At 54.1% G+C, this 8443-nt stretch overlaps 1 pseudogene; it reads left to right on the top strand.

Moving 5' to 3' along the window:
* Positions 1-8443, top strand: part of LOC127921215 (fascin-like) — a 57194-nt pseudogene that overhangs the window by 10836 nt on the left and 37915 nt on the right.

The following is an 8443-nucleotide window of genomic DNA, read 5'->3' as shown; positions in this document are numbered from 1 at the left end:
ACCTGTTCAGCCTGGCCAGGAAGCGTTATGCCCACCTGACCTCTAACCCCCCCCCCCAGGTGAACCTGTTCAGCCTGGCCAGGAAGCGTTATGCCCACCTGACCTCTAACCCCTCCCCCCAGGTGAACCTGTTCAGCCCGGCCAGGAAGCGTTATGCCCACCTGACCTCTAACCCCTCCCCCCCAGGTGAACCTGTTCAGCCTGGCCAGGAAGCGTTATGCCCACCTGACCTCTAACCCCTCCCCCCAGGTGAACCTGTTCAGCCTGGCCAGGAAGCGTTATGCCCACCTGACCTCTAACCCCTCCCCCCCAGGTGAACCTGTTCAGCCTGGCCAGGAAGCGTTATGCCCACCTGACCTCTAACCCCTCCCCCAGGTGAACCTGTTCAGCCCGGCCAGGAAGCGTTATGCCCACCTGACCTCTAACCCCTCCCCCAGGTGAACCTGTTCAGCCTGGCCAGGAAGCGTTATGCCCACCTGACCTCTAACCCCCCCCCCAGGTGAACCTGTTCAGCCCGGCCAGGAAGCGTTATGCCCACCTTACCTCTAACCCCCCCCCCCCCCAGGTGAACCTGTTCAGCCCGGCCTGGAAGCGTTATGCCCACCTGACCTCTAACCCCTCCCCCCCCAGGTGAACCTGTTCAGCCTGGCCAGGAAGCGTTATGCCTACCTGTCCTCTAACCCCTCCCCCCAGGTGAACCTGTTCAGCCTGGCCAGGAAGCGTTATGCCCACCTGACCTCTAACCCTCCCCCCAGGTGAACCTGTTCAGCCTGGCCAGGAAGCGTTATGCCCACCTGACCTCTAACCCCTCCCCCCAGGTGAACCTGTTCAGCCTGGCCAGGAAGCGTTATGCCCACCTGACCTCTAACCCCCCCCCCAGGTGAACCTGTTCAGCCTGGCCAGGAAGCGTTATGCCCACCTGACCTCTAACCCCCCCCCCAGGTGAACCTGTTCAGCCTGGCCAGGAAGCGTTATGCCCACCTGACCTCTAACCCCTCCCCCAGGTGAACCTGTTCAGCCTGGCCAGGAAGCGTTATGCCTACCTGACCTCTAACCCCTCCCCCAGGTGAACCTGTTCAGCCTGGCCAGGAAGCGTTATGCCTACCTGACCTCTAACCCCTCCCCCAGGTGAACCTGTTCAGCCTGGCCAGGAAGCGTTATGCCTACCTGACCTCTAACCCCTCCCCCCCCAGGTGAACCTGTTCAGCCTGGCCAGGAAGCGTTATGCCTACCTGACCTCTAACCCCTCCCCCACAGGTGAACCTGTTCAGCCTGGCCAGGAAGCGTTATGCCCACCTGACCTCTAACCCCTCCCCCAGGTGAACCTGTTCAGCCTGGCCAGGAAGCGTTATGCCCACCTGACCTCTAACCCTCCCCCCCAGGTGAACCTGTTCAGCCTGGCCAGGAAGCGTTATGCCCACCTGACCTCTAACCCTCCCCCCAGGTGAACCTGTTCAGCCTGGCCAGGAAGCGTTATGCCCACCTGACCTCTAACCCCTCCCCCAGGTGAACCTAGCCTGGCCAGGAAGCGTTATGCCCACCTGACCTCTAACCCTCCCCCAGGTGAACCTGTTCAGCCTGGCCAGGAAGCGTTATGCCCACCTGACCTCTAACCCCTCCCCCCAGGTGAACCTGTTCAGCCTGGCCAGGAAGCGTTATGCCCACCTGGCCACCAGGAACAACCCCTCCCCCAGGTGAACCTTTCAGCCTGGCCAGGAAGCGTTATGCCTACCTGACCTCTAACCCCTCCCCCCAGGTGAACCTGTTCAGCCTGGCCAGGAAGCGTTATGCCCACCTGACCTCTAACCCCTCCCCCCCCAGGTGAACCTGTTCAGCCTGGCCAGGAAGCGTTATGCCCACCTGACCTCTAACCCCCCCAGGTCCCCCCCAGGTGAACCTCCCCCCAGGTGAAGATGTTCAGCCTGGCCAGGAAGCGTTATGCCTACCTGACCTCTAACCCCTGAACCCCCCAGGTGAACCTGTTCAGCCTGGCCAGGAAGCGTTATGCCTACCTGACCTCTAACCCTCCCCTTCTGAACCTGTTCAGCCCCCAGGAAGCGTTATGCCCACCTGACCTCTAACCCCTCCCCCCAGGTGAACCTGTTCAGCCTGGCCAGGAAGCGTTATGCCTACCTGACCTCTAACCCCTCCCCCAGGTGAACCTGTTCAGCCTGGCCAGGAAGACGTTATGCCTACCTGACCTCCCCCCCCCAGGTGAACCTGTTCAGCCTGGCCAGGAAGCGTTATGCCTACCTGACCTCTAACCCCTCCCCCCAGGTGAACCTGTTCAGCCCGGCCAGGAAGCGTTATGCCCACCTGACCTCTAACCCCTCCCCCCAGGTGAACCTTTCCAGCCTGGCCAGGAAGCGTTATGCCTTACTACCTGACCTCTAACCCCTCCCCCCCAGGTGAACCTGTTCAGCCTGGCCAGGAAGCGTTATGCCTACCTGACCTCTAACCCCTCCCCCAGGTGAACCTTTTCAGCCTGGCCAGGAAGATATGCCTACCTGACCTCTAACCCCTCCCCCAGGTGAACCTGTTCAGCCTGGCCAGGAAGCGTTATGCCTACCTAACCTCTAACCCCCCCCCCAGGTGAACCTGTTCAGCCTGGCCAGGAAGCGTTATGCCCACCTGACCTCTAACCCCTCCCCCAGGTGAACCTGTTCAGCCTGGCCAGGAAGCGTTATGCCTACCTGACCTCTAACCCCTCCCCCCAGGTGAACCTTTTCAGCCTGGCCAGGAAGCGTTATGCCTACCTGACCTCTAACCCTCCCCCCCAGGTGAACCTGTTCAGCCCGGCCAGGAAGCGTTATGCCCACCTGACCTCTAACCCCTCCCCCCCCAGGTGAACCTGTTCAGCCCGGCCAGGAAGCGTTATGCCCACCTGACCTCTAACCCCGACCACTCTGAGGTCTCTATAGACCGTGACTTCCCGTGGGGTGGACTCCCTGATCACCCTGGTGTTCAGAGACCAACGCTACCACCTGCAGACGTCTGACAACCGCTTCCTGAAGAACGACGGCAGCCTGGAGGCGGAGCCGGACAAGACCACCGGATACACGCTGGAGTTCCGCTCCGGCAAGGTGGCGTTCAGGGATTGTTCCGGGCGCTACCTGGCGCCGTCGTGTCCTGTGGGACCATGAAGAGCGGGAAGAACAGCCGCTTGGGGAAGGATGAGATGTTCTCTCTGGAGCAGAGTCACCCTCAGGTGGTTCTCACCGCCGGCAACGAGAGGAACGTCTCCACCAGGCAAGGTAGGACCTTCTAGAACAGTACTAGAACCTAACCAGGCAAGATAGGACCAACACAACCTTCTAGAACAGTACTAGAACCTAACCAGGCAAGATAGGACCAACACAACCTTCTAGAACAGGACTAGAACCTAACCAGGCAAGATAGGACCAACACAACCTTCTAGAACAGGACTAGAACCTAACCAGGCAAGATAGGACCAACACAACCTTCTAGAACAGTACTAGAACCTAACCAGGCAAGACAGGACCAACACAACCTTCGAGAACAGTACTAGAACCTAACCAGGCAAGATAGGACCAACACAACCTTCTAGAACAGGACTAGAACCTAACCAGGCAAGATAGGACCAACACAACCTTCTAGAACAGTACTAGAACCTAACCAGGCATGATAGGACCAACACAACCTTCTAGAACAGTACTAGAACCTAACCAGGCAAGGTAGGGCCAACACAACCTTCTAGAACCTTACCAGGCAAGATAGAACCAACACAACCTTAGTGGAACCTTACTAGAACATTACCAGGCAAGATAGAACCAACACAACCTTAGTGGAACCTTACTAGAACCTTACCAGGCAAGATAGAGCAACACAGCCTTACTAGAACCTTACCAGGGAAGATGGGACCAACACAACTTTAGTGGAACCTTACTAGAACCTTACTAGGGATGATAGGATCAACACAACCTTAGTGGAACCTTACTAGAACCATAGCAGGGAAGATAGGATCAACACAACCTTAGTGGAACCTTACTAGAACCTTACTAGGGATGATAGGATCAACACAACCTTAGTGGAACCTTACTAGAACCTTACTAGGGATGATAGGATCAACACAACCTTACTAGTGACTTAACCTTACTAGAACCTTACTAGGGATGATAGGATCAACACAACCTTAGTGGAACCTTACTAGAACCTTACTAGGGATGATAGGATCAACACAACCTTACTAGTTTAACCTTACTAGAACCTTACTCCAGGGTGTTGATAGGATCAACACAACCTTAGTGGAACCTTACTAGAACCTTACTAGGGATGATAGGATCAACACAACCTTACTAGTTTAACCTCTACTAGAACCTTACTAGGGATGATAGGATCAACACAACCTTAGTGGAACTGTGTAGAACCTTACTAGGGATGATAGTGTTTCAACACAACATTAGTGGAACCTTACTAGAACCTTACTAGGGATGATAGGATCAACACAACCTTAGTGGAACCTTACTAGAACCTCCACTAGTGTTGATAGGATCAACACAACATTAGTGGAAACTTACTAGAACCTTATCACAAAGAAGAACAACAAGTGTTTCCTTGAACTAGAGACCTGTAGAACCTTTCTAGAACATCCACCAGGCAAAGTAGGACACGCAGAACTAGAATGAGGTGTTTCTATCTATAACTGTGTCCTAAACAGAATTGACCTCATCTCTTCAAGCAGCTCAACTTTTAAACTGTGAACAGGAACATCCAAACAAACGATTTTTACACCGGAATCTCCAGTAGTGTTTCTAGTCTGACGGAGACTGTGTCCTGTGACCTTACACAATACCGGAATCTCCAGTAGTGTTTCTAGTCTGACGGAGACTGTGTCCTGTGACCTTACACAATACCGGAATCTCCAGTAGTGTTTCTAGTCTGACGGAGACTGTGTCCTGTGACCTTACACAATACCGGAATCTCCAGTAGTGTTTCTAGTCTGACGGAGACTGTGTCCTGTGACCTTACACAATACCGGAATCTCCAGTAGTGTTTCTAGTCTGACGGAGACTGTGTCCTGTGACCTTACACAATACCGGAATCTCCAGTAGTGTTTCTAGTCTGACGGAGACTGTGTCCTGTGACCTTACACAATACCGGAATCTCCAGTAGTGTTTCTAGTCTGATGGAGACTGTGTCCTGTGACCTTACACAATACCGGAATCTCCAGTAGTGTTTCTAGTCTGACGGAGACTGTGTCCTGTGACCTTACACAATACCGGAATCTCCAGTAGTGTTTCTAGTCTGACGGAGACTGTGTCCTGTGACCTTACACAATACCGGAATCTCCAGTAGTGTTTCTAGTCTGACGGAGACTGTGTCCTGTGACCTTACACAATACCGGAATCTCCAGTAGTGTTTCTAGTCTGATGGAGACTGTGTCCTGTGACCTTACACAATACCGGAATCTCCAGTAGTGTTTCTAGTCTGACGGAGACTGTGTCCTGTGACCTTACACAATACCGGAATCTCCAGTAGTGTTTCTAGTCTGACGGAGACTGTGTCCTGTGACCTTACACGATACCGGAATCTCCAGTAGTGTTTCTAGTCTGACGGAGACTGTGTCCTGTGACCTTACACAATACCGGAATCTCCAGTAGTGTTTCTAGTCTGACGGAGACTGTGTCCTGTGACCTTACACAATACCGGAATCTCCAGTAGTGTTTCTAGTCTGACGGAGACTGTGTCCTGTGACCTTACACAATACCGGAATCTCCAGTAGTGTTTCTAGTCTGATGGAGACTGTGTCCTGTGACCTTACACAATACCGGAATCTCCAGTAGTGTTTCTAGTCTGACGGAGACTGTGTCCTGTGACCTTACACAATACCGGAATCTCCAGTAGTGTTTCTAGTCTGACGGAGACTGTGTCCTGTGACCTTACACAATACCGGAATCTCCAGTAGTGTTTCTAGTCTGATGGAGACTGTGTCCTGTGACCTTACACAATACCGGAATCTCCAGTAGTGTTTCTAGTCTGACGGAGACTGTGTCCTGTGACCTTACACAATACCGGAATCTCCAGTAGTGTTTCTAGTCTGATGGAGACTGTGTCCTGTGACCTTATTTCAACTTCTATGAGCACCTAAATGACACAGCTTCCAACCACTAGCGGTGTCTGGGGTGTGACCTTATGACCTCTAGCGGTGTCTGGGGTGTGACCTTATGACCTCTAGCGGTGTCTGGGGTGTGATGCTTCCTTCTGGTACAGGACAGGAACGAGGAGAGGAATGTTTTCATTTAGGGAAACCCATTTAGGGGGGGGGGGTATTAGGGGCTCAGACAGGGTCAGATTTGTCTCCTCAGACAGGGTCAAATTAGAGTCTCCTCTCTCATCTTCTTTTACAGATTGAAGACCTCTTCCTCCCTCCTCTTGTCATCATCCCCCCCCCTCCTCCTCCTCTTCTCCACCTCCTCTTCCTTATCCCTTCCTCTCCTTCTCCCTCTCTTCCCCTCCTCCTCTTGTCATCCTCCTCCTCCTCTTCTCCGCCTCCTCTTCCTTATCCCTTCCTCTCCTTCTCCTCCTCTTCCCCTCCTCCCCTTCCCCTCCTCCTCCTCCTCTCCTTCTCCCTGTCTTCCGTTCCTCCTCTTGTCATGCTCCCCTTCCCCTCCTCCCCTTCCCCACCTCCTCTTTCCCCTCCTCCTCTTGGTCCTCCCCTCCTCCTCTTGGTCCTCCCCTACTCCTCTTTGTTCTCCCCTCCTCCTCTTCATCTCCTCCTCTTCCTCCCCTCCACCTCTTTCATCTCCTCTTCCTCCCCTCCACCTCTTTCATCCCCTCTTCCTCCCCTCCTCCTCTTCTCTTCTTCTCTCCTCCTCTTTCCTCCTCCTTCTCTTCCCCTCCTCTTACCTCCTCCTCCTCTTCCCCAGCTCCCCTTTCCTCCTCCTCATTCTCTTCCCCTCCTCCTCTTTCCTCCTCCTCCTTCTCTTCCCCAGCTCCTCCTTCCTTCCTCCTCCTCCCCTCCTCCCTTTCCTCCTCCTCCTCCTCCTCCTCCTCCTCCTCCTCCTCTCCTCCTCCTCCTCCTCCTCCTCATTCTCTTCCCCTCCTCCTCTTTCCCTCCTCCTCCTTCTCTTCCCCTCCTCCTCTTTCCTCCTCCTCGTCCTCTTCCCCAGCTCCTCCTTCCTCCTCCTCTTCCCCTCCTCCTCTTTTCCCTCCTCCTTCTCTTCCCCTCCTCCTCTTTCTCCTCCTCCTCCTCCTCCTCCTCCTCCTCCTCCTCCTCCTCCTCATTCTCTTCCCCTCCTCCTCTTCCCTCATCCTCCTTCTCTTCCCCTCCTCCTCTTTCCTCCTCCTCGTCCTCTTCCCCAGCTCCTCCTTCCTCCTTCTCTTCCCCTCCTCCTCTTTTCCTCCTCCTTCTCTTCCCCTCCTCCTCTTTCCTCCTCCTTCTCTTCCCCTCCTCCTCTTTCCTCCTCCTCCTCCTCCTCCTCCTCCTCCTCCTCCTCCCCTCCTCCTCCCCCTTCTCCCTCCTCCTCCTCCTCCTCCTCCTCCTCCTCCTCCTCCTCCTCCTCCTCCTCTTCCCCTCCTCCTCTTCCTCCTCCTCCTCCTCCTCCTCCTCTCTTCCCCTCCTCCTCTTTTCCTCCTCCTCTCTTCCCTCCTCCTCCCTCCTCCTCCTCCTCCTCCTCCTCCTCCTCCTCCTCCTCCTCCTCCTCCTCCTCCTCCTCCTCCTCCTCCTCTTCCCCAGCTCCTCTTTCCTCCTCCTCCTCCTCTTCCCCTCCTCCTCTTTCCTCCCCTCCTCTGCCCTGCATCATGTGTTTTCCATCTGCTCTCCCTTGCCCCCCTTTCTCTTCCTCCCTCTCTGCCCTTTTCTCTGTCCACTGAAATTCTATCCGACCTTTGTGGTCGGTCCCAGTTTAGAAGCTGTGTGTGTGTGTGTGTGTGTGAGAGGGGGGAGGGGTTAGAACAGCATAAGTCAGCAATTACTTTGAGAAAACTAAACGAGGGAGGAGAGGAGAAAAGAGCTCTGTAGACAGAGAGAGAGATGGAGGAAGTTGAAAAGGGAGAGACGATGTTGCTCTTGCTGCTGGTGATTCTCTGATCCACCTCTACGCAATCGACACCATTCTGTAGACACCTGGTCCCTCTTTGGATACTGTGTTAACTAACCTCCAGACGAGCTTCAATGCCATACAACACTCCTTCCGTGGCCTTCAACTGCTTTTAAATGCTAGTAAAACTAAATACATGCTCTTCAAACGGTCGCTGCCCACACCTGCCCGCCCGACTAGCATCACTACTCTGGACGGTTCTGACCTAGAATATGTGGACATCTATAAGTACCTAGGTGTCTGGCTAGACTGTAAACTCTCCTTCCAGACTCACATTAAGCACCTCCAATCCAAAATTAAATCTAGAAACGGGCTTCCTATTTCGCAATAAAGCCTCCTTCACTCACGCTGCCAAACATACCCTCGTAAAACGGAAAGTGTAG

Source organism: Oncorhynchus keta, unplaced genomic scaffold, assembly GCF_023373465.1.
Source record: "Oncorhynchus keta strain PuntledgeMale-10-30-2019 unplaced genomic scaffold, Oket_V2 Un_contig_2177_pilon_pilon, whole genome shotgun sequence".
In the NCBI taxonomy this organism is placed as follows: Eukaryota; Metazoa; Chordata; class Actinopteri; order Salmoniformes; family Salmonidae; genus Oncorhynchus; species Oncorhynchus keta.
This window is presented reverse-complemented; position numbering and strand designations above follow the sequence as displayed.